Source organism: Labrus bergylta, chromosome 18, assembly GCF_963930695.1.
Source record: "Labrus bergylta chromosome 18, fLabBer1.1, whole genome shotgun sequence".
Taxonomy (NCBI): Eukaryota; Metazoa; Chordata; class Actinopteri; order Labriformes; family Labridae; genus Labrus; species Labrus bergylta.
In genome coordinates this window covers 1,625,426-1,650,804 of record NC_089212.1, presented here as the reverse complement: position 1 = coordinate 1,650,804, position 25,379 = coordinate 1,625,426, and positions in this window count along the sequence as shown.

The window sequence follows — 25,379 nt, the reverse complement described above, 5'->3', positions numbered from 1 at the left end:
TACTGCCGCCCCAAATGAAGAATAAATGCCTTAAAAGGTTGATATCCTTAGAAGTAACTAGTTGAGCACCGAGGACAAGCAGAGAACTTACGCTTAGACTAAAGATAAACTGACACTGCTTAGATCAACAAGGTTATTCATTGATTGTCCCACAATTATACCTGCATTACCTGCGTTTTACTTCAAATTTAAAATACATTGATATAAGTGATATATTTATGAGTTTTATTTTAAACTGTTTGTTTTAGGTGCAAGGTCAGAAAGCTTGGTAAGGATTTCAAAAAAATCCTTTCAGGATTTCAGCTAAGCTTCTTACCATTGTTTTCAGTGTTTTCTCCTGCTCCTTGCCCCTGCCAGCACACGCACACACACACGCTACACACTAAACACCAGTGACTTTGCGCGTACCGATCATCATCACATAATTGTTCTTTTAGTGTGTATTGTGGTGTTGTGTTTTGTTTTTGTTTAACATGATCTTGTCCTCCTCCTCCTCCTCCTCCTTCTTCTTCTTCACCTTCTGGACTGTATTTGTCTTTTTCTCATGTCTGTGCTTTCTTTTTGGGTTTGTCTTATATTTCTTCTTTGCTGCTGCCATTTTGGCCAGGCCTTGCTCGAAAAAGAGGTCATTTGATCTCAAGCAATTCTGCCTGGTAAAATAAAGGTTAAATAAAAATAAAAAAAAGTGTTGAGTTTGTTCAGTCTGACAGGTTTGAGTCTTTGAAATGTAGACAAAGCTTTTCTTACATCTACATTCAAATCAGTCACGTCTGGCATTGGGCGCCTCCCACAAGGAGAATGACAGACCTTCACTGAATAAGAGTTTTTTTTATGTGTTTTGAATAAAGGCCCTATTCCCATGTTCAATTTTAAAAGGGCACAATTAATTGGATAAAATGTATTATCTGCAATAAAAATGAAGATTAAAAAAGCACATCACACACAACCCAAGAGGGAGCAGAGGGATACCTCCCCTGAACGTAGACATAAAGAGCAGCAGACCAGACTAGCATGAGCCAGCAGTTTTTAGTTTTTTAGTTTGTCTCCAAGGAGTTTAGGAAACATGTGCCTGTTAGTACACATGCATATGGTGTTGTTATGATAAGTATAATAGATTGTTTCGGAAGTTAAAATGATTGCAATTCCAATTCTGCTAGCCGTTTAATGGCATTTTCCAGTAGCTGTTAGCGTCAAGGTAACAAACTAAAACATATATCTCGGTCCTTCTTTGAGAAATCCTGCCTCTCCCAATCGGCTCCCACATGTTTTGATTGCTTTGATTTATATTTTCTTCAAGCATGCAACACCATTAGACAGATTTTATAACTTACCTCAGAACTTATCGACATGTCTGATGTTAACAATTGCTTAATAAAGTTTTGTAAATAACTGGTGTTGTTCTTGACCTTCAGGCCTTTGTGTGCTCTCTCTCTCTTTTACCCAACAATACAGTCTATACATTTACAAAATGTATGCAACAATGAGAGGTTCAAAGTTTGTGGTTGTGCTGTGTCAGAGACTTGTGTGATAAGAGCAGCATTGATATCTGGGCCTTTGAGTGCTTTATGTGGAGTTTCACTAGAATCCTTAACCAAAACTCTGTGGTAAATATGATTTAGTTAAAATATAATTTAGCCTCTGGCTTGAATTGAAATATTTAGATAGCCACACCCTGACACAGCGCACTTACCCCTTAGTTCTGTTAATTATTGAAGAAGACCTACTAGGAAGCAAGGGATATTTCTCACAGTCTTCTATGAATTAACCATCACAGACCACACACCACCACTGGAGGTCTTCAAAGAGGAACTTTTGGGCAAAGTGATCCAAAATCACCCGACCAAGAAAGAAGCAGTGGTTCTCACATTTGATCAGATACCAGAGGCTATGGATGGTACACTCTTCAATAAATTCAACAGTTTCTACCCTCGAATGAATAACCAAACAAGAAAGGGATATGGGAAAGAAGCATATTAATGTGTTGTGACAGAGGTTGTAATGCCACGTGTTATTCTGGGCAGTGAGATAAATTCTCTTGTCGCCTGGTTAGAAATGTTGTGAAGTGGTGCTAGAAATAAACAAGGAAGAACAGCTGCTGTATGATAACTGAGACGTCTGCTGTTCACACAAAACTGTGACTTCAGATGCACATTCAAAGTAAAATCAGAGCCCTGAGCATCATCTCATGACACTTAAACTTGTTAGGAAACTTGTCTGTAGAAATCTTAGACTGTCATTACTGGAAGTTTTTTGTTCAAGATCAGTTTCCTGATTGTTGTGTCAAACGTCTTCCAGAAGCAAAGTCTGAACCCGGTTGTGATGTTGATATGGTATGGAAAACCTTAAATGTCACTTCTGACACAAAGATCACCACATGTTGGTTACACATTAGAGGGACAGCAACAGGATTTTTTTTTTCTCCAGGTGTTGAGGGGGAGCTTGACTAATACAGGGGCATCTCAATAAATTAGAATATCGTAGAAAAGTTCATTTATTTCAGTAATTCAAAGTGAAAGTGTATGGCAAGCCGTTCAGGAAATTAATATATTGAATGAAACTTTGAATATATTGAATGAAGTCTGAATATATTGAATGAAATTTTGAATATATTGAATGAAACTTTGAATATATGGAATGAAGTCTGAATATATTGAATGAAACTTTGATTATATTGAATGAAACTTTGAATATATTGAATGAAACTTTGAATATATGGAATGAAGTCTGAATATACTGAATGAAACTTTGAATATATTGAATGAAACTTTGAATATATTGAATGATGTCTGATTATATGGAATGAAACTTTGAATATATTGAATGAAACTTTGAATATATGGAATGAAGTCTGAATATATTGAATGAAACCTTGAATATATGGAATGAAGTCTGAATATATTGAATGAAACTTTGAATATATTGAATGAAACTTTGAATATATGGAATGAAGTCTGAATATATTGAATGAAACTTTGAATATATTGAATGATGTCTGAATATATTGAATGAAACTTTGAATATATTGAATGAAGTCTGAATATATTGAATGAAATTTTGAATATATTGAATGAAACTTTGAATATATGGAATGAAGTCTGAATATATTGAATGAAACCTTGAATATATGGAATGAAGTCTGTATATATTGAATGAAACTCTGAATATATTGAATGAAGTCTGAATATATTGAATGGAATTTTGAATATATTGAATGAAACTTTGAATATATTGAATGAAGTCTGAATATATTGAATGAAATTTTGAATATATTGAATGAAGTCTGAATATATTGAATGAAATTTTGAATATATTGAATGAAACTTTGAATATATTGAATGAAACTTTTAATATATTGAATGAAACTTTGAATATATGGAATGAAGTCTGAATATATTGAATGAAACCTTGAATATATGGAATGAAGTCTGTATATATTGAATGAAACTTTGAATATATTGAATGAAGTCTGAATATATTGAATGAAACTTTGAATATATTGAATGAAGTCTGAATATATTGAATGAAACTTTGAATATATTGAATGAAACTTTGAATATATGGAAAGAAGTCTGAATATATTGAATGGAAGCTGATATCAAATCTCTCTAGCCACCAGTTTCATTGTTGCCATCAAAAAGACACCCTGCTGAATTTGCTTGTTTTACAAGATGACATCAGCTGAAATATACCAATACTTTGCAGAACTTCAAAACTTCTTTGAAACAGCTGGTCGTACTCAAAATGATATGAATAATTTAGAATGTAGATTGCGTCACCTTGAAGATCATAGTTCAATTATTGGAACATTTTTACTGCTTATGAGTAGTAATGCTCAACAAAACATTGCTGAGCGCACCTTGTGCATCCTTCTTGAGGGAATTTTTGAGTCTCTTATGGAGATGTCAGCTGAAATAACACTACAAATAGAAGCTACAGCACGAGGTGAAGGGACACATTCTGCATCTCAGAGAGGAAGACCAAGGTAAGCGATAAAAAAAAAGAAAACAAGTAGGCCTAAGGGATTGAAGGTTTATGTAGACCAAAAATACAAAATCTCAATTCAGTTATTGATACAGTCAAGAAGTTGCAAAATGCTTAGGAAATGTATTATACCATGTAGATGAAAGTAAGTGTTTTTTGTCCTGTTTTTATCGTTTAAGGTACGACATATCAGCCATTCAGCTGACTGACATGAGGGATTTAGGATTTAGCTGGACAGCCTTAATCCCGAATGCTGTCTGTAAACATTCGAACACTGTTCAACCACAGGCAACAACTTGGTTTAGTGGACTATGGAAATTTTACCAACATTTCAAATGATGATCTTGATCGTCTTATTACTGAGGTACTTAGACAAACCCCTGGCTCAGGAGAGACATATGTAACTTGGAGTTTGAGAGGGAGAGGGATCAGAGTTCAGCGATGGAGAGTGCGAGCGTTTGAGGACAGCTGATCCAGTGGGATGAGCTTTAAGAAGACGAAGGGCAATTCAAAGGAGGGTCTACAATGTCACTGTCCCAAATCAAGTTTGGTAGGTGTACTTTTCAAAACAGCAGTCACATTACAATCATTATTCCATAGCTTCTGATTCAATCATGACATAAGGACAGCTGTAAGGATTTAGACAGACCATAACCCTTTAAAATACACTCTTGGTAATTGTTTTTACAGGTTAAATTATTTATAATATATGTGAAGCAAACATGGACATTTGACAAGTTATGAAATTAAATATGAAATAATCCTTATCAATGTTAAGATGAATTTATGCATTTTTTCATATTTCTTTAATTGCATCATTCTATAATGTTGTATCATATTGAAGGCTTCTATCAACAAAACCCTGAATATTATAATTAAATAATCAATTAAAAAGCAGGCCTCTTGATTGAAAAAGTAGGCCAACAAAGCTAAATTTTTCACCTACATCCTTTTTCCTCATATTATGATTATTATTATTACGTAAAAAAAAATCATAATATTTGTCTTGTTTTTCCAGGCATATTGACACAAACCACAAGCTAAATCCATGGGGATTTGTATATCATGGAGGAATTGATGGCTATAGTCGTTGTATTACCTACCTTACATGTTGCACAGACAACAGAGCATCGACTGCCTTGCAACTTTTCCAGGGTGCGGTTGACCTATTTGGACTCCCACATGAGTGATGAGGAGTGATGCTGGTAGGGAGAATATTGACATTACTAGGTTTATGATTGAGAATCGAGGGGCCAACAGAGGAAGTTTTATGGTCGGGCGTAGTGTTCATAATCAAAGAATTGAAAGGTTTTGGGGAGAACTCAACCGGGTAGTATCAGCATACTATAAAGACCTTTTCCTCTTTATGGAAAATGTTGCAATTTTGGATAGCACTGACCCAGTTCACATTTTGGCTCTTCACTATGTATTCCTACCAAGAATAAATAGATCTGTGGATGAATTTGTTATCCAGTGGAACCACCACAGCTTAAGGACAATGGAAAGTCACTCCCCACTACAACTATGGACAGTTGGGATGCTCTTGCTTCCTGAAGATCAGAGACTGCTCAATGATGTACATGCACAACAACAACAACCCTATGATCACAACCAGTGGAATGCGGAGTTGTTGCCAATTAATCCTTTGATTGATGATGGAAATCATGGGATAGAATTTTTCTTGACAGCATGTCACCTGCTTCAAATTAATAATTAGTCTCATGAGTAGACTAGATTAAGATATAGAGGAATTGATAGTTCGCTGTCATACAGAGAGGAGGTGAAACATCTGGTTGACTGGTGCAGAACCAACAACCTGACCCTGGTGCAGAACCAACAACCTGACCCTGAACGTCGATAAAACCAAAGAGATCATCGTCGACTTCAGGAGGCGCCAGCCCAGCCACACACCACTCCTCATCAACGGCACAGCAGTGGAGAGAGTTAGCAGCACAAAGTTCCTGGGGGTGCAGATAACAGACACTCTGACCTGGTCCCTTCACACCGGAGCTCTTGTGAAAAAAGCGCAGCAGCGCGTGCACTTTCTGCGTCGGATGAAGAGAGCACACCTCCCTCCTCCTATTCTCACCACCTTCTACAGAGGCACTATAGAGAGCATCATAACAAACTGCTTCTCTGTCTGGTCCGGAGCCTGCAGTGCCTCCGACTGGAAGTCCCTGCAGAGAGTGGTGAGGACAGCGGAAAAGATCATTAAGACTCCACTTCCTCCCATCCAGGAGATCGCAAAGATCCGCTGTCTGACCAGGGCTCAGAAAATCAGCAGAGACACCTCCCACCCCCACCAAGGACTGTTTTCGCTGCTGGACTCTGGAAAGAGGTTCCGCAGCCTCCGAAGCAGAACTTCCAGGTTCTGTAACAGCTTCTTCCCACAGGCCATAAGACTTTTGAACAGGAAAAAAGAATCCCTCCATTCCCCCTCAAACCCCCACACAGGACTACCTCACTGGACTGTAAAACACAATATATGCAATATATTTATCTGTATAATATTTTTACTCATAGTTTTTCTTTTTATATCTATTTATATCTGCACCTTATTTTTATTTTTTATATGTAAATACATGCTGCTGTTTTTATCCTGCACTACAATGGGCCAAATGCAACGAAATTTCGTTCTTATCTGCACTGTAAAGTACAAGTTTGAATGACAATAAAGAAAGTCTAAGTCTAAGTCTAAGTCTAATACTGTTGTGAAAATCACAGAATCCAGTGTTATTCTGTAAAAGATTAAAGTTGAAGACTGTTCAATCTAACAAGACAATTCCCAAGGTCCTACAGAAGATGTTTGAAGACAGAAGACTTTGTTATCAGGAGAAATACTAGCTGTTATTACTGTACAATAATGTGCATTGTGTATTGTATTGTGTGTATTGTATTAATATGTTAAAAACAGAGACTCTGGGGTCTCCATGCAGAGCTCCAAATGGAGGGGGAGTGATATTTTGCATACAAACTGGACGACAGGCCCCCATGTAAAAATATATCCTTTTTGATTCAAATGAACGTCGCATTTTTTTTACTGTTTTTCAACTTTCATCTAGATACACAAAACACATAAAAAAATAGGAACATGAAACACTTGATTTTTTTAGAAACCCATACCACTATCAGAAAGAAACAATCATAGCAAACAGGTTGTGCAACAATTATTCACTGCAATGAGGTCCTCCATCAGTAGAAAACATATTGTGTTTTATTAGCCTGTTCATTGAGAGCCACAGTTATACATGTTGAGCGACATCGGGCACTGTTCTCCAAATCTTACTGTCATGTTTAAGTGACAAGTTACAGTTATCCAGACGATGCAACTAGAGACAGTCCTTGTTGGGAATGTGTTTTAACTTTTAACATAGCAGTACAACTGTACATTTCAAACATAACCTAAACAAGGTTAGTTTTAACCAATAGTACATGTATTTTTTTATTCAAGAATGTATTTTCATGGAACATTTACATTTGTAACCCTTACAATAACTAAAGTGGTTTTGTGCACAACAAAATCCACTTTTTATCCATTATTTTTACAAGACTTAACATCGTTTGCAACAACTACGAACAGTTTAATGTACATTTCGCATGGAGACTGTACATAAAAGATGGTTGAATGTCAGAACAGAGAAGTATCCTTCAAAAGGTGGCAAAAAGCACAACAATCAGTACTATCCTGGTGGTTTTAAATCACAAGTTTTAAGTCTTATTGAATAAAACATCATAACACGTATGAGTCAGGGAATTACACTTAAACAAAATAAAATTAAAAAAAAAGAAATCCTCCTCAACATAACTCAAGCTCAACTTTACAGTACCTCTCACGCTCTTCCAAATCCTGGTGAATTGCGTATGGCAAAATCCATGTCATGTTTGAAGGCAGTGTACACTGCATGAAATGGTATGCGAAGAATGTTTTCACATGTATTGGCCACTGGAAATCGGGAATGGTTAATGAACTCAAGGCTTGGCTTTGGAGAGAAGCCCAGGGCTGGAATGCTGTCACATCCAGTGAAGAATACAAGAATATCCTCCAGAGAAACACCCTTTTCAACTGTAAAATATAAAAAGACATAGACAGAATTAAAACTACATCTACTGGTATTTTTTAAAATAGTAACTGATAATACCAGTAGAGTGATACAAAAGTGATGTAGGGAAATTGAGCAGTTCCTTCAACTTATATTTTGCTAATTTCCTTAAACCTGCACTATTTTTCATTTATTGAAATATCACTGTAATTTGAAGGAGTTTCTTAATATTTAAGACACAGCTACTACTGTGGTGAATATAGTTAAAACTTAATAGCATTATGCGTTATTGAAGGCTATAGTAAAATATGTCTGATGAATGCATAAATAGGTTATTACTTGTGCTCACAGGCCATAGCAAGCAAGATATGGTGGAAGATGTTAAGCTACTTGTTGTTAAAGTTGCAGCAATGAATGCATCTTAAATGTCAAAGTGATTTTAATATATTGAAAAAATAAACTAGAATAACATTCAGCAGAGTGTAGACCTCAGCCAAGCATCACGTAGAATCCTCTGACAGATCTGGATCTGCACCAAAAACTATCAAATTAATTTGGATATCCTTCCGCAACAATGCAAGGTGCAACTACTGATGATAATGAGCTGATGGTGCTATCCTGAATTCCTGACATCTTAGCTACACATTGAGTTGTGCATTTCTAGCTTTATTTGTGGCCATGCAGCAGCTGAAATTAACAGATTGAAGTGTGCTAGATCCTGATTTTTATTACGATCCACAGCAAATTGTACACTCATAGATATCAGCTGTCACCCTACCCTAAATCATCATGATCAAGATGAATACATTATTCTCAGACAATGTTCCCAATGAATGCAGTATTCTTTCCAGGCCTATACTCCATGTGTCTTAAAAGTTTCATAAAACTCTGTCTAGTTATTTTTGTGTAATCCTGCTAAGAGACAAACTAAGCGATGCAGATGAATACATCACCTTCTTGCGGTTATAAACAACTGCATAGTAAATAATCGACAATTCTTTTGTACTGTAACTTCTGTGATGCAGCTCAAACCTATTTAGAGAATGATGACTTATATCAAAACACTGTTGTAAAAGCAAAGCTTACATTCAGCATCCTGAAGATAGTCTTGCCAGAAAGCCAAGGTCCGACACTCTCCTTGGAAGGTATTGCTTCCTCTTTCAGAGTGAATGATCCGGAAGAGATTCTCAATGTCTGTTGCTGTTAAAGCCTTACCAGCATGGACGAAAAGACTCTTCAGCTGTAGTGGGTATTTCTGGAGTGTATCAAGGACACCTAGAGATGCTAAGCCATCTCTGAATCTAGTTGAAAGGAAACAGTTTTATTTAAAGAGCCACCCCCTCACCCTACCCCCCCTCAAAAAAAAAATGTTTAACTTGCAGTGATGCTCTATAAAAAAGTTTCATTATGAGTGTAATTTTACCACCATTAAATTAGCCTTTATTTTAATGCTCGGGTATAGTTACTTAATTTGCTAAGACATAATCATACCTTTCAAAAGGTGCTCGGGTCCGCTGAAGGACATACCAGTGAGCCAAGTCCAACACAGTCTCTTGTTTGTTTTACAGTGTTATGCGAACATTGTGACCAGCCATGCTAATCAGGCTGGCTGCCTGGGTAACTGCAACTTGGAGTTGTGAGTCCGTCTCTGCCTTCAAGATCTAAAAATATTAAAAATATTATGAGGAAAAAAATCATACATCCATCCATTTTCTTAAGACTTTCTGTATATGCTCTAACACAGAAAGGCCTGCCCTGAGCTGGAATCAAACCAAAGACCACCTTGCTGTGAGGACACAGTCATAACCACTGCCCTGCCTACAATAACAATATGTATTCTGCTCTTATTCAGAGTCAAGAACAGTGGTGTAGTGCAGGGTATACACAGGTATATGGAGCATACCCACTAATTTGGGGCAACAGTAGCTCAGTCTGTAGGGACTTGGGTTGGGAATCAGAGGGTCGCCGGTTCTGTCCTGGCACGGACCAAGTCCGGAAATTGGTCTGGTAGCTGGAGAGGTGCCAGTCCACTTCCTGAGCACTGCCGAGGTGCCCTTGAGCAAAACACCAACCCCCAATAACTGCTCTCTGGCTCTCTCTCTCTAACTCTGACACCTCTCCATTAATGCATTTCTATAGGATCCTGTTTGTGCATGTGTGTGTATTTCGGCCTATGTTTGTGTAGCATGTTCATTAAACTGAGTGTAAACTGAATATCCCCTCGCAGGGTTAATAGAGTATAAATTATTATTATTATTCTGTATCCATAGGGTATGCCCACTTCTAAATCCCCTCTAATACAATATAATCAGTAGTATGCTGCAATTGTTTTTTCCAAGGATAGTGTAGGGGTGACGATCAGTGTCTCTAATTGGCTAGTGTCTATTGTTGTCTTTTTTTGTTGGATAAGACTATCAAGATTAGCCAATCAAAGGCAGAGTATGAGAGTCATACTTTGCCACTGCCTTCCTGAGACAGCTAGCTATGAGATGGGAGCTGGCAGTATCAATTTCCATCAGCTTTTCTCCCTCACGATGATTGTATGCCTCTAACATGTCACAGTATTGTACAGAGGCTGTTTATTGTGCTGGACAGACAACTAAAAAAATCTGGGGAAAAAATGTATAGTATACCCACTTCACAGACACCACTACAGGGATCATATATCCTAGTTAATATATATGACTATTGATTTCAAAACGTAATGAGTCATTCAAAGCAAAACACAAGTTTCTAAATAAGATTAAATACAATTAAATTGTGCTCACCGTCTGCACCTGTAACCTTGCTTCTTCGTCAGTGATATGGTCAGTTTTGACCTTAATATTATCTGGGCCCTTTTGAAGACACTCATACAAGAGCTCAGACAGAAAACATGGATTCTGTCCTCCATGGGCAATTGACATTGCCATGATCTGGCCAGCATAGAAGTATCCATTGTCTTTCATTGCTGTTATCAAAAGAAATGAAACATCACGTCAAAGGAGGAGAAGGACGTTGCTCAAATTTCTACCAAAAATAAAACAAAAAACAGGAAACAGCAGCAGCAATATGAATTACTTTCATCATGAGTATCTTTGGAGTTGCATGTGAGAACTTTGGAATTGGATGGACCATCAAAGATGCCAATGTTGTCCTTTATTTCATGTAGACAGAGTCGGAAAAACTCCCGGGTAGGTCCTCCATTGTCCACAGCTCCCTCAGATGTTCCATAGTCATCGGTAAACTTGACATCTACCTTCTTCACTGAAGAAAAATGACATCTGCCCATGGCTCTGGATGCTCCATCCCACACATTTTTTCTCATGATATTGAAGCGTACAGTACTGTCATTATTCACTTGAGAAGCAATCTGCTCCAATATTATCTCTAAAGTCATCTTGGAATCACTGAAACAAACAATCAAACACACAGACAGTCACTTCACGCTTATATGGTAGCTACTTGACCCTCAAGCATTCCTTGCTTCACCTCTTTCCTGGTTCACAATAGGACCATAATTCACAAAACTATATTTATGATTTTAAGTGATTCACTAACTGTTAGACCATAAACAAATCAGGACAGTAGGTTAGGGTTAAACATACAAAATAATATTGCTTTTTGCCATAAACTTCTGTACAATCTGATTTATTCTGACAATCTGAGAAATCTCCCCCTGCTGGCAAATGTATAGAATGAATATGGAATAAAATGTAGGATAAACTGTAATTCAACATTAGATTCACTTTTCAGTCATGAACTTAGGTTCATCTTTAAATTAATGGGAGTAATGAGAAGCTAAGCCCTACATATTATTATTGAGGTGGGAAATAGTTTCCAGTTGGCAGCATAGGGCTTGATTATACTAACCTATATAAGAGCTTGTAATGGCTTCCTGGAGATCAGGATCATCAGAGAGGTATTCTTCATCAAACAGTCCAAGGTATGTACTAAAAAAATGACAACAAAATAATATACAGTAATGGACAGAGTTAATGTACAACAATATACAATATTGACACAGTTGTAATACCCCAACCTAAGAAATCCTTTGATGGTCTCAAAACTACAATTTTCATGAATACCCAGTGTATTATTTTACTGTGTAAAAATTAAGTACATAATAATTAAGTACATACGACTCATCAAGTAAGACTATTGTAAAAAATAATCATCACATAATTAAGGCCCACTGTTACATAGCCTTACCCATTAAAAGAAACATTAAAGGCAAACCTGTATGTGCTGGATGAGTTATGACCAGATGCACTTGGAGGGGTGGGACCATGGGACACACTAGAGGTGTTTTTAGCAGAGAAATCTTCTGTGTTACCACTAACACTGAAAGAGTGGCTAAACGAGGAGCTTTGGGTGTTGTCACTGGAGACTGCTGATGTTCCACTTGGCACCATCACAGTCTCATCAATAGTGATAACAGCGGCACCAGCGAAGTTTTCAACAGAGATGGAAGGTGCAACACACCAAATGACCTCATCACCACCAGAAAAGGAAGATGTAATATTGGAGATGGACTGGGTCTCAACAGTGGAAATGGTTGAGACAAATTCTTTGGAAATGTCAGGTGTACTACCAAACCCTATGAGAACATGGAAAAAACAGTAGATTCATCTTTAACGTTAGACTGACACTGAAATTATGAGTGAGCATCAGAAATTTTGGGCTTGTACAATGCTTGTATTATGTAATACATTTGTTTTTTTTTCCTGTACAAAATATGAAATATGTGTTGGATATTAGAGACTCAACTAAATTAGGTAATGCAAAATCTAAAGACTAACTTAATTATGAGTTTCTATGAATTTGAATATAGATGGGAATATTTACCATATTTATCAGTGTCCGATATGCCTGCAGCATCGCAACTTTTTGTGTGGCTACTCTCACCATCAGAACATACCTGTCAGTTGAAGCAGATAAATACAACAAATCTTATGGATTAATTGCACTACACTCAAAGTAAAGAAATGTCAAATCAGAGCATACTACACAACATATTGTTTGAAGACATTGTTAAAATTGATTACTGCCATTTTTAATTCAATACATTTTATTAGAATTCTTCATACTTACAGATTCATTGTCCTCTTTGTCTTCTCTTAAAAGGACTTTGTCAGGTCGGACATAAATGGACTTCTGATGAAACAGCTTTTTCACAAGATCACCACTCAAAGTTTGTGTTGGGCTAAGAGATGGCTCAAGTAGTTTGTTGTGGCACGGGAGCAAGATTTGTAGCCTGATGGAAAGAAAAGCATGCTGTATATGAAGCTTATGTTAAAGCTTTAAGACTACAATACAGTGAATGGAAATGTTTGTGTTTCATAGTTTTTATGCAAGCAGAAATATAGCTCCAGCTGTATATCTCTATACAATGATCACAATCATATTGTATTGGCAAAAGTCTGAACAATACCACAGTAAGACTAATAGAAATGAGCAGGAAAAAAATGGACATTAATATATAATTCATTCACAACACAAACAGTTGATCTTTCACAGTGCAGCCGGTTATTATTTTAATAAAAGTATATCTAATGAAACAGCTTTGACAAAACAGATCAAAAGCTAACCTGCATCCCTCCACGGTTGGCTGAAAGGCTGTGCTTATTTTCTGCATAACTTTGTTAGAATCCCAGGTAGAGCCAAATTCTAATGCAGATTTAACATGCCCATTTTCAAAAAGCCAAGCTTTGCTTGCACGCCTTGGCACATGTGAAGTTGTATGGTCCGGCAGGAGTATAACTTCTTTGGTAAAATGTTGAGACACAGGACGGGTACTCCTTAGTTGTGGCTGAAACCTGAGAAATATAAGAAAAAGTACAGCAACAATGGATTGATTAAATATGTATGTATACTATATAATCACTTGTCTTTTCTATTAAGAGACAACTATATAAAAATACAGACTGATAACACAGCAGACTTTGTACAAATACAAATGTACTTGAAAGTTGTTTTTGAAGCCTAAACAGCTAAAAATTCAATGCATTATGATAGCAGCATGGATATTTGAGTTTTTACATTTAAATAAAGTAATGTTTTGTTGCAAATATTTATTTTAAAATATCAATGAAAGTATAAGTTAGGAAAGGCTGGTTTCACTCATTTAGGGTGGGATTTCTATGTTTGAATGTTTGAAGTCTTGATTTATGGGCACTTTTACGCATAAAGCTGGATGTGCGCTGGCACACATCACGTTACTTAATTTAGCAACAGATCGACCTATACACACATTTTTTCTGTTGACGGGACAGAGAGGACAATATGCGAAGATCAGAGACTCAGCTTAAGTGTTGATTGTTTGCGCATTAATCCCGAAATCACCTCGCCAAATGTGTCAGCCAAATACAAGTTCACTTCTTTTTTGATGAGCTTCTTATTTTGTTCGAAAACTCGATCGCAATAAATCAGAACTTTCACCACCGCAATTTAAATGCATTTAATATTTCTTACCTCCTCTGTCTTGAGTATTTTCTAGTAAATGGGCGAAGATTGTAGAGAGGAGCTGGTCTTGGGGACTCCTGCGATATTACAGGCGCGTTAGCTTGATAAGCCGCAACATGACCTGTGGGATTCACTCTACTGGGTTTACGATAAAACAGAGAATGGACTTCTTCCTCAGTAGAGTGGTGTTGAACTCGGTTGCTTGTGTTATTTTGGCCAGCGCATGCATTGGCAAGGGTGTTAATAACCTCTTCATTAGTTAGTATTGCAGCTACTAGGTTTCGGGCTGACTCGCTCATAGTGGCTAAGTGGCTAAAGTTGGCGACATTTTTGACGTCATTTTTCATTCAATATATTCAAAGTTTCATTCAATATATTCAGACTTCGTTCAATATATTCAGACTTCATTCAATATATTCAAAGTTTCATTCAATATATTCAGACTTCATTCAATATATTCAAAGTTTCATTCAATATATTCAGACTTCATTCCATATATTCAAAGTTTCATTCAATATATTCAGACTTCATTCCATATATTCAGACTTCGTTCAATATATTCAAAGTTTCATTCAATATATTCAAAGTTTCATTCAATATATTCAAAGTTTCGTTCAATATATTCAAAGTTTCATTCAATATATTCAGACTTTGTTCAATATATTCGAAGTTTCATTCAATATATTCAAAGTTTCATTCCATATATTCAAAGTTTCATTCAATATATTCAAAGTTTCATTCAATATATTCAAAGTTTCATTCAATATATTCAAAGTTTCATTCAATATATTCAAAGTTTCATTCCATATATTCAAAGTTTCATTCAATATATTCAAAGTTTCATTCAATATATTCAAAGTTTCATTCCATATATTCAAAGTTTCATTCAATATATTCAAAGTTTCATTACATATATTCAAAGTTTCATTCCATATATTCAAGTTTTCATTTAATATATTTAAAGTTTCATTCAATATATTCAAAGTTTCATTCCATATATTCAAAGTTTCATTCCATATATTCAAAGTTTCATTCAATATATTCAAAGCTTCATTCAATATATTCAGACTTCGTTCAATATATTCAAAGTTTCATTCAAAATATTAATTTCCTGAACGGCTTGCCATATATATATATATATATATATATATATATATATAGTGGATTAATTGCACACAAAGTGAAATATTTCAAGCATTTATTTGTTTTAATCTTGATGATTATGGTTTACAGCTCATGAAATCCCCAAAATCAGTATCTCAGAAAATTAGAATATTATTTAAAATGGGACTCTGAATAGGACTTTTTAATACAGAAAAATATGTTTTTGTATATTCACTCAGTACTTGGTTGGGGCTCCTTTTGCATTAATTACTGCATCAATGCATCAATTTTCTTATATGTTTTGGACTTCTCTTTTCCAAGTCAGTTTCGGTCGAACTTAATGCACGTCAAGGAGACCATAACGATGTCTAACTTCCCAGAGTAGAAAGAGACAAAAAGGCAGCACACAAATGTCCTTTAGGTTTCTTTAATCCGGCAGCAACAAGAACAGAAACGGACGCGTTCCGGCGCTAGGCCTTCATCAGCGTTGCAGACTGTAGCGGAAACACTCCTTATAAACACTCAATAAGTAAGGTCTTTTACCTGCTTTTTGTAACATAACAATGAGTAAGGTCTTTTACCTGCTTTTTGGAACATAACAATGAGTAAGGTCTTTTACCTGATTTTTGTGAAGTGTCTTGAGATAACACTTGTTATGAGTTGACGCTATACGAAATAAATTGAATTGAATTGAAATTGAATTCTGAATTTTTCCAGAGGTCAGGTGTCCAGGGTTTTGTGGTGTGCTGTCAGGAGGTGACTTGCTGGAAGGCTTTGTTGGATTGGAAGAAGAAGGTCCTGGAGACAAGAAAACAGGTGAAAGACAGAGTGGCAGGAAGGCAAGAAAGCTGAGTTGGAGTTGAAGCTGAAGCTTAGTGACTCAAAAAAAAACGTGACCCGAGCCTGAGTTTTGTTGCTGGGTTCTTGTAGGTGTAATTGAATGCTTAAAGGCGGGGAGGTGTGTTGATCCAAAGCAGGTGAGCAGAGTGAAGAGGACACACACACGCAGTGCTTTCTGGTTAGATGACTCTGGAGTGTGCCTCTGACGGATCTCCTTTTTACACTTCACCCTACCCCTACATGTGAATGTGCAAATCATAGGGGTAGGGCTAAGTGGTAGGGGTGAGGGGTGAAATGGGACTGAGCCCATGTTCTCAGCACTTACACCAAAATAATCTAAAATGACGGTTGGAATTTTTGATTGATCTGGACTGAAGAATGAAAGTAGATATTTTATTAAAAGTGGAATTTTAACTGGCTAGAAAGAAAGATCTGAAGGAAGCAGCAAGATAGAAAAGAGGAAATAAATCACCCTGATTGATTAAAATGGATGTTGATGAGTCGGTATGCATGGATGGATTGAAAATAAAAAGGAAAGGTTTCAGCATGGAAAAGCAATAAAGACGAAAGAAAACAAGCTATAGACAGGGGAGAAAGAAATACACTTTGTAAAAGTGACAGGAGAACAGAAGAGTCAGGCAGCCTTGACACATGAGCACAGTGAAACATCCATCGATGTTGACAAAAAACGCTTTTTTTCCAAAGAAAATAAGAAAAGCAAATGAGTGTACAAAAGAATAGGGCAAGAAACAAGGGAGGATGAAGAGGAGAAATGCCTTAGTCATACTGTAAAATAAGGAGGAACAGAGGAGTGCGTAACTAAAGGAGAAGAGGAAAGATGATTAGAGATGAGATGGGTAAAGGGAGGTAAAGGGGCGGGGGATGCTTCAAAACAAAGATACAGATGAGCTTGTATCACTACCCCTCCATCTGTCTATCTCCACTCTCACACAGAAACAGAATGTTCCCAAGAAGACACAAAAGGCCTCTTTGGAGAAGAGCAATTCATGCAATCATTCTTTATCAACGCAGTGTGCGTGGGGAGTCTGAGTGTATGTACTGTGATCAAATGCTTCTCCGTTTAGCTTACATGTTCTTCTACATCCTGCCTGAAGAAAAAATGGAAAAATACGCTTTTACCAGAATATAGAGTACTTCCTTATCCACATTTTATATGCTCACTTACATCTAGTTTTAAAGGCTTTATATGTGATTTTTCACACTTAAATGTAACATAAATCAAGTATATCCTCTGAAAATAACTGAGTCATGACTGTCTACAATGGGTGTAACACCCGAGTCCCACTGTCTGTGATGCTTTCAGAGTTTTCAGAGTCCTATCTTCAGTTTGTTTACATCGCCAGGACGGCCGACTGACTCCTCCCCTCGAGTATAAAAGTTGTTTAATTGAGGGACTAGAGAAAAGAAGAATAACATACTGTACTCACTGCTTAACTGTGTTTCTAGATCACGCTCATTTCAGGTAAATTTACATGCAGTGTGAAGATACAAGCATAATAAAGATCGCTAGCATTAGCATGCTAACACAACAATGCAGCGCATTGTTTTGGTTTCATGCTGGTGCTAAAGGGCGACATCTAGTGGATCAAAAAATCACATATAAAGCCTTTAAAAAAGGTGAAATACAGTATATTTTCTGAATACACAAACACACACTCAACATGCAAACAGCGGGCTGTAGATCGAGCAGAGTCCCTTTTTGTGCATTATTCTGTAATATGTGTTGTTACCTTGTTGTTTTTTTTATCTCTGCTCTGTAAGGTGACCTTGAGAGTTTTGAAAGGCGCCTTTAAATAAAATGTATTATTATTATTATTATTATTTACCTTGTCAGGCGGCATGATTCTGTGACTTCTCACAATGTCCACACCACATTCCTACAAACTCTTGCTTTAAAGTATGGTGCCACCTAAAGGAAGAATGTGAAACTTTTTAACCAGTAGATGTCACCATTGAGCACCACTAAACCAAAACAAACTGCTGTTTGGCCACACCTCCTCCATACTGAAGCCTCCGCTCTACTCCAGCAGCACACTTCCAACCCCTCTCTACTTGAGTTCATACTAAGGAGTTATCAATTAGAACTCACTTTTAATAAGCATAAGCGGCGGATAAAATTGTCATTTTGCTTAAGCTGCAGATTGCCTGTGGCCTGCATTGTTGTGTTAGCAGGCTAATGTTAGCACACTCTGGTTAACTCATATTGCACATAAATTAACACGGAATGAGTGATCTAAACACACATGTGATATCCAAATGAGCAGTGAGTAGGCTATGTCTTTAAAATACCTGATGCAAACATGGCTCCAACAACAAAACAGCTGGCGGGACTCACGCTTCTCATTTATTGTAGACAGTCATGACTCAGGATATTCTTGATTTCTGCTATATTTATGTGTAAAATATCCCCCATTCTTCCTTTGGTACCACTGGCATATGTCTCCAAAATAATTAATCTGTATTTATTTTATTTTGTAAATGTCTTTGGAATCACACATTCACAGACTATGAAAAGTCATCAGATAATCTTCAGAGTGTTCCCTCTTTTCATTTGTATTTACTGTATTATAAAAATGAAAGTACATCAATAATCAGACAGAAAATGTTGGACATGGGGTTTCTTTCCATTCTTAAGAAGAAGCAAAATTATATATATATATATATATATATATATATATGCAGTCAGTGTTTGAAAGTTAAATAAACCTGCTTAAACCATTGATAGGTGTTTAGGGGACATAGGATTTCATTTTCCCCCAAAGCTTCTACAACTTGTTTTTCTGAAGCCTCAATGACTCGTTCTATTCAACATATTTTATAAATTACATCATGCCAGTCTTGACTAAATGGGGTGACTGGTTCAAGCCATCTTTTCAATGCCTTTCTGGAAGCAGTGCTCAGTATTTAAAGTAAGTATTTGGTTTAGTTAATTCTCTGTGATCTTGCAGCAGAAACTGTACTGAACAACAAAAACAGGTGACAATTATTGATGGGAGCCACTGTTCCTCCAGCAGCTGGAAGAACTTCAATGATCATATTTCTGAACAGGGATGACAATGTAATTGAAAAGACTCTTCCATCTGAATGATCTCCATAAGGTCAAGATTAATTCACAGTATGTTTTTTTCAGGCTCCTTCGAGATTCATTTATTAGTTCAAATTTTGGTATGTAGATGGTATTTTCCATTTTTATCTCTTGAAGCCATTTTATTACCTTGAAATTATTTCACGCCCAGAGTCTCCTATGTAAGCGCTTCTAAAAAACGTTTAGGGGATTATTCTCAAACTGTTTTTGAATCTCTAACATGTATCTTTAAAATGTTAGCATATTTGAAGAAATCTAAAAAAAAGTCACTTTTATTTAACCCAAAGAGTATTTTCAGTGTTTGAAAATTGCTACATGTTCCCTGATTAAAGAAGGCACAGTAAGTGGAGATACCTTGTTTTTCCCAACCCTTGAAGTAACATCCAAATGTATCTTTATTCCAACCACACAGCAGGTACAGTGTATTCTAGCCAACAGCATCTTAGCAAAACACACCACTGTCTACATATTAGAGCTCAGCCACCTGAGCCTCATTATCACTGTCACTAAATGTATCAGCTGCTTGGAGGTCCTTGGGCTTGACTTTGTCCTGTCCCTCTTCTCTGCTGGAATAAACCTGCTGCTGCTCATCTCACCAGAGTAACATTATACAGGTATGTAAATCACTGCTGTTGAATCAATGCACTGACTTCATATATGTAGACATAAACAACTTTATGAAAAATGATCCTTGACTTGAGATCACTACATTTTCTCTACTACTTTTTCTGCTCCACCTTTTTTCTGATGGTCTAGATTAGATCTAGAAGATTGTTGGAAATGATGGTTGCTACCTGCCTTACAGAATTTGTGGCCAATGGGCTGTGCATACAGTACATCAAGTTGAATGTGTTTGCTAGTGATGTGTCGGTCAGGAACGATTCGTTCAAAATGAACGAATCATCTGGGTGAACGAACTGAACTGAATCACTTACTGAAAAGAGTCGTTCATTTCTCAACTTCAGTTGCTCTCTCCTCTCTCCCGTCTCTCTCTCTCTAGACTGCAAGAGTCGCTCAAAGCCCGCCCTCCCTCTCCCTTTCATGTCAGTGATACGTACTGACTGAACCAACAGGACGGAGTCGGTCGGGAGCTCTGTGTCGCTAAAGCCCGCCCGTACTTCTCCCTCTCATGTCACCAAAATTGAGGAAGTAGCAAATATATTATTTAACATTTAGGTGTCGCGAAAATGTATGTGCTTTTTATAGCTGCTGACAGTTTGCAAACAGCTTTTATATCCAACTTAATTTCACTCAGCTGACTGTTTTAACATCTACTAACAATCGTGTTTCAGTCATCGAGTCAGCGAGCAGGTGACTCGCAGTCTCGCTCGTTCACGTTCAGTCAGTGTTTCGTTCACTGAACGTAATGACTGAAGCTCCGACACGAATCACTCACTGAACGTACTGAGAGGAAGAGAGTGACTCAGAGGCGGAGCTCTCGTTCAGTACGTTCAGTGAACGAATGACTGACTGAGAGGAAGAGAGAGACTCAAAAAGTAGCCTAAGCCCATTATTATTATTATTTTTTAAAATTTTTGCCCTGTATAATTTAAAATATAACTGTTCTGGCATAGAATATATTCGTTGCCATGCATATTTTCTGCTGACATGTAGCCTATATTAAGTTAAATTAATTGTCATTCATGATAATGTTTGCAAACTGAAAGCTGCTTTAATAGGCACATACTTTTTCACGACACCCAGCCTAATTGTTATTAAAATATTTAGTGCCATGCTTCCTCAACTTCGAGAGAATTGAGACCCAGGGCTCTTGTTCATTGTACTAGTACGTCGTTCAGTGTAGGAATCATTGACTATTTTTACATTTATTTATGGCTGTGTCTGATTAAAATGGCTTAAAATAAGCTGTAAAGTCAGTAAAGTAGCTTTCATGCTCTGTGTTTTTCTCTGATGTGCAGACGCGGACTCGACTGCGCGTCTCTCTCTCTCTCTCTCTCTCTCTCTCTCTCTCTCTCTCTGTTTGTAAACTGAGCACGCTTCATAATAACATAAAGCGTGCATGTGTTGTATTAAGACATTATGTACAAGAGGTAATCGTACTTAGGCACGGATAGTCCTGTATAGTGTGACCGCGGGCCGTGCCAGCCAGCGTGGGAGTGGCGCAGCGGGGGGGCAATCGTGCTTGAGTACAGCACGGTACAGATGACCAGTGTGACCGCACCCTGACTGATGCTCAGTGACTGATTCGTTCACTGAACGTACTGAACGGGAGCTCCGCTTCCGAGTCACTCTCTTCCTCTCAGTCAGTGAGTGATTCTCGAGCAGAACTAAGCGTTCGGCCGTGTTTCAGCTTATTAAATTCTGATTCACAGGCAGAGCTGCTGAGAAGTACTGAACAATTTGGTGAACAAATCTTTTGAATGAATCACTTTACTGAACTGATTCTGCTGACTCAGTACACTGAAAAGAACTGCTTTTCCCATCAGTAGTGTTTGCAGGTCAATTTCTTCCAAATTTCTTTCAGAATGTGGGCCTTGTCGTTCATTAAATGGCCGGTCCACTTGTGCTTAGCAATAATTACTTGATTGCTTGTCTAAGGTTTTTGATTTGTTGATGTCATTAATAAACAAAACACAAATAATGCAATGAAAAAAGTATCTGAACAACAAATTAAATGTGAAACTGCATATGTATAGTTTAATTGTTAAATTAAAAGAAAATTCCTTAAATGTGTCTTTATGTACAGCATTTGAGCACAAGTGACATTCAACCATACTAATAAGGCAATCAGCCTTAGTATAACTTTTGTTATTTTCAGTGGGTTTACTCTGCCAGTTAAATGTCCTTATATAATTACTTAACCAACAATAACTATTAACTGTTATAATTTAACATTGTTTTAGAACTTGGGCATAGTAACACACTTTTGTTGAATACATTAAACATATTGGAAATGAAAGCCAAAGAACAAAATTCCCACTAAAACAATGATAAATCATTTAACAGCAAATTATTATGATAATATTTCAAGTGGGATTCTAAAGCACAATATTAACTAACAACAGTAAACCAGAAACTTGTTTTATTTAACATTTCAGGTAGAAAGAAGAATCAATGAGGCTCAGGTGACCTCACTCACCCTCATCTGCTGGCTGCAGTAAGTGAAGGGAAGGTTGGGGTATGGAAGAACCTTTTCACAGAGACATACACATTTTGTGGAGTTTTATGAGTCATTTCTCCTACCAAGAAAGAAAAAAAAGATGTGTCTTGACACAAAACAGCAGGATCAATCTCAGTTCTGCTGGAAAAACACTCAAAATAGGCCACTGATTTAGTAACTGGGCTGCTCGCAAACTGCTTTCCATTCATTTTTTTGTCCTATTATATTGTGAAACACTGGAAGCACCAAAGTAATGAGGTTGTTCCAGGAAACTTCCTAATTACTGATTTCTGAAAGAACTAGTTTGAGCGAGCAATTGTAACACATGAAGGATGAAGATGATGATTCATAAGAGTTAAGAAAAAAGAAAGACGGTTGGCAGTGTGTCAACACAGCAGGTGTCAGGTTCAAAGAGCTGTGCTGTTTTCATTATCAGGTTCAAAGTCAAAAACATGAAAGTCATTCCTAACCTAATTATGTCTGTGCAGTTGTTGAAACTGGCTCATTGTTGGAGAGGGAGATACTGAAAGTAAGTCCTATTCGTTCAACTCTTCAGAATTACCTTTCAGGGATCAAAATGTGTAATACCTAGGATATACTTCCATAAAGGTTCACCGGCAATGCCGATAGGTGTAAATTGTCTTGTTTGTGTCCTGTGTCAATCAATAATGGCAGCCAAAGAACGTCGTACAGACGTTGCGGTTTGTGAATAGGACTTCCTTTTTAAGGTCAGGTGAATCTTTATTGCTGTTTAGCTTGTCAACTTAAACTTTGGTTAGCTCTGTATCCTTAGCTATGCTGTTATTAGCTTGGTAGCTTCCAAGCGGCAACCTCAGGTGTTAAAAAATGAAGCCAATGTGTAAGTTTAAATTACTGAAGCCAGCATCAAGTGGACCCTCCAAGAACTGCAAAGACCTGGAAGTCCCATACACAACAATTAAAAAGAAATGATAATTTAAAGCAGAAATTAAAATGTTTACAGTCTGTTTAAAAAAATGAATTCGGTTTGAATGGCTCACGTCTTCCTGATATTTTTATAGCTCATCTGTTTTGATTTAATGAAGGATAGTAGTAATGATAATAATAATGGGCAGGGAGGTTATAGCTGTTTACCAGGACGCCTCAGTTCCAGCTCTTTGCCTTTTGTACAGGTTGAGAAGGCATTTCCAATATGGCGACCCCCAAACAATAGGCTTCAAAAGTCTGCTTCAGAAATCAATGGTTGACTTCACTGAGACAACATCCAATGTCCAAAAAATTGGAACTCAAGCAGCCATAGAGACACCAAATGATGCACAGATAAAAAATACACCCTCCAAGATATTGGGTTAGCCCAAACAGTCTCAATTTATGTCAATTTATGGCTCTCTCTATACCTGCAGGAGAAAATAATGTTTTCATTCATCTCCGACACATAATTCAATTCAATTCAATTCAATTCAATTTATTTTGTATTGCGTCAACTCATAACAAGTGTTATCTCAAGACACTTTACAAAAAGCAGGTAAAATAGCTTACTCTTTGTCTGTTAACATTACAAAAGAGAATGTAAAAAGACCTTACTCATTGTTATGTTACAAAAAGCAGGTAAAGAACTTACTTATTGCTATATTACAAAGACCCAGCCTATCTATTATGAGCACTTTAACAAAGCAGCAAAAGTTACAGTGGGAAGAAAAAACTGCCTTTATCAAAAGGCAGAAATCTTCGGCCAGATCCCCGGCTCATGAAAAAACAGCCTTCACAGGCCTAGACTGCGCCGGGGTTGGAAAGAGATAGGGAGCAAGGGGGTGGGGGGGAGGCAGACCGTCCATCAACAATCCTAATCATAATGTGTTAATAGAGATGCTAAAGGCTTTAGCTCCTGGAATTAGCCACATGTTATAGATCCTAACCAAAAATAATGACTATACTGAACATTATGGTTTCGCCTTTGAGTGTGTCTGTTTGTGTCTGTGTGCCAGATACCCTCTACAATAAAGCATTATTTATCCCCCTAAATCATTATCTCAAATGAAGTCACCAGGAAGATATAATGTCTCTGCAAGTTGATACCATCCAGGCTTTTTTCAGGCCATCTAATGTCCCCTGTCTCCTGTCCGGGGCCAGTGACTTCACTTGTCAAACATATTTTTTCAGCTGCTGCGTGATTGAAAGCTGTCATGGTGAATGGCAGCCCAAATGGCACATCGCAAAGGGAGGGCAGGTCAGAAAGATGCTCCGAACCATAAGGAATACACACTGAAGGGGTTTCCAGAGGTGCTTTATTTTCTACATTTCCTTGTTTGCTAAATTCACTAATGAGTAATTATAAGGGATATGTTTAATTTAAAAAATATGACAGACATTGAACAACCATTATGAATTCCCTTGATGGATATTGGGTCTTGCAAAGAAATATTGGCATTCTTAGAACCTTGATTCAACTCAAAGCTTGAAATGACTAACACAGCCTTTAAAGGAAGAATGCAACATTTTACACATAAATACACCAGAAATCAAATCCTCTTTAAATGTGTCTCTGAGTCATGATTGTTTACAATGAGTGAGAAGCGTGAGTCCCGCCAGCTGTACTGTTGTCGTAGCCGTGTTTACATCTTGTTTACATGGACAGGACAGGTTTTCCTGTGTTTCATGTGGATTTTTTTCCATGATGTCATATGGGTTTATAAAAAAACAACAGATGTGAGCCAACAACGATCGACAAAAAAAAAATACCAAAGAATGACTTGGGGTCTCATTT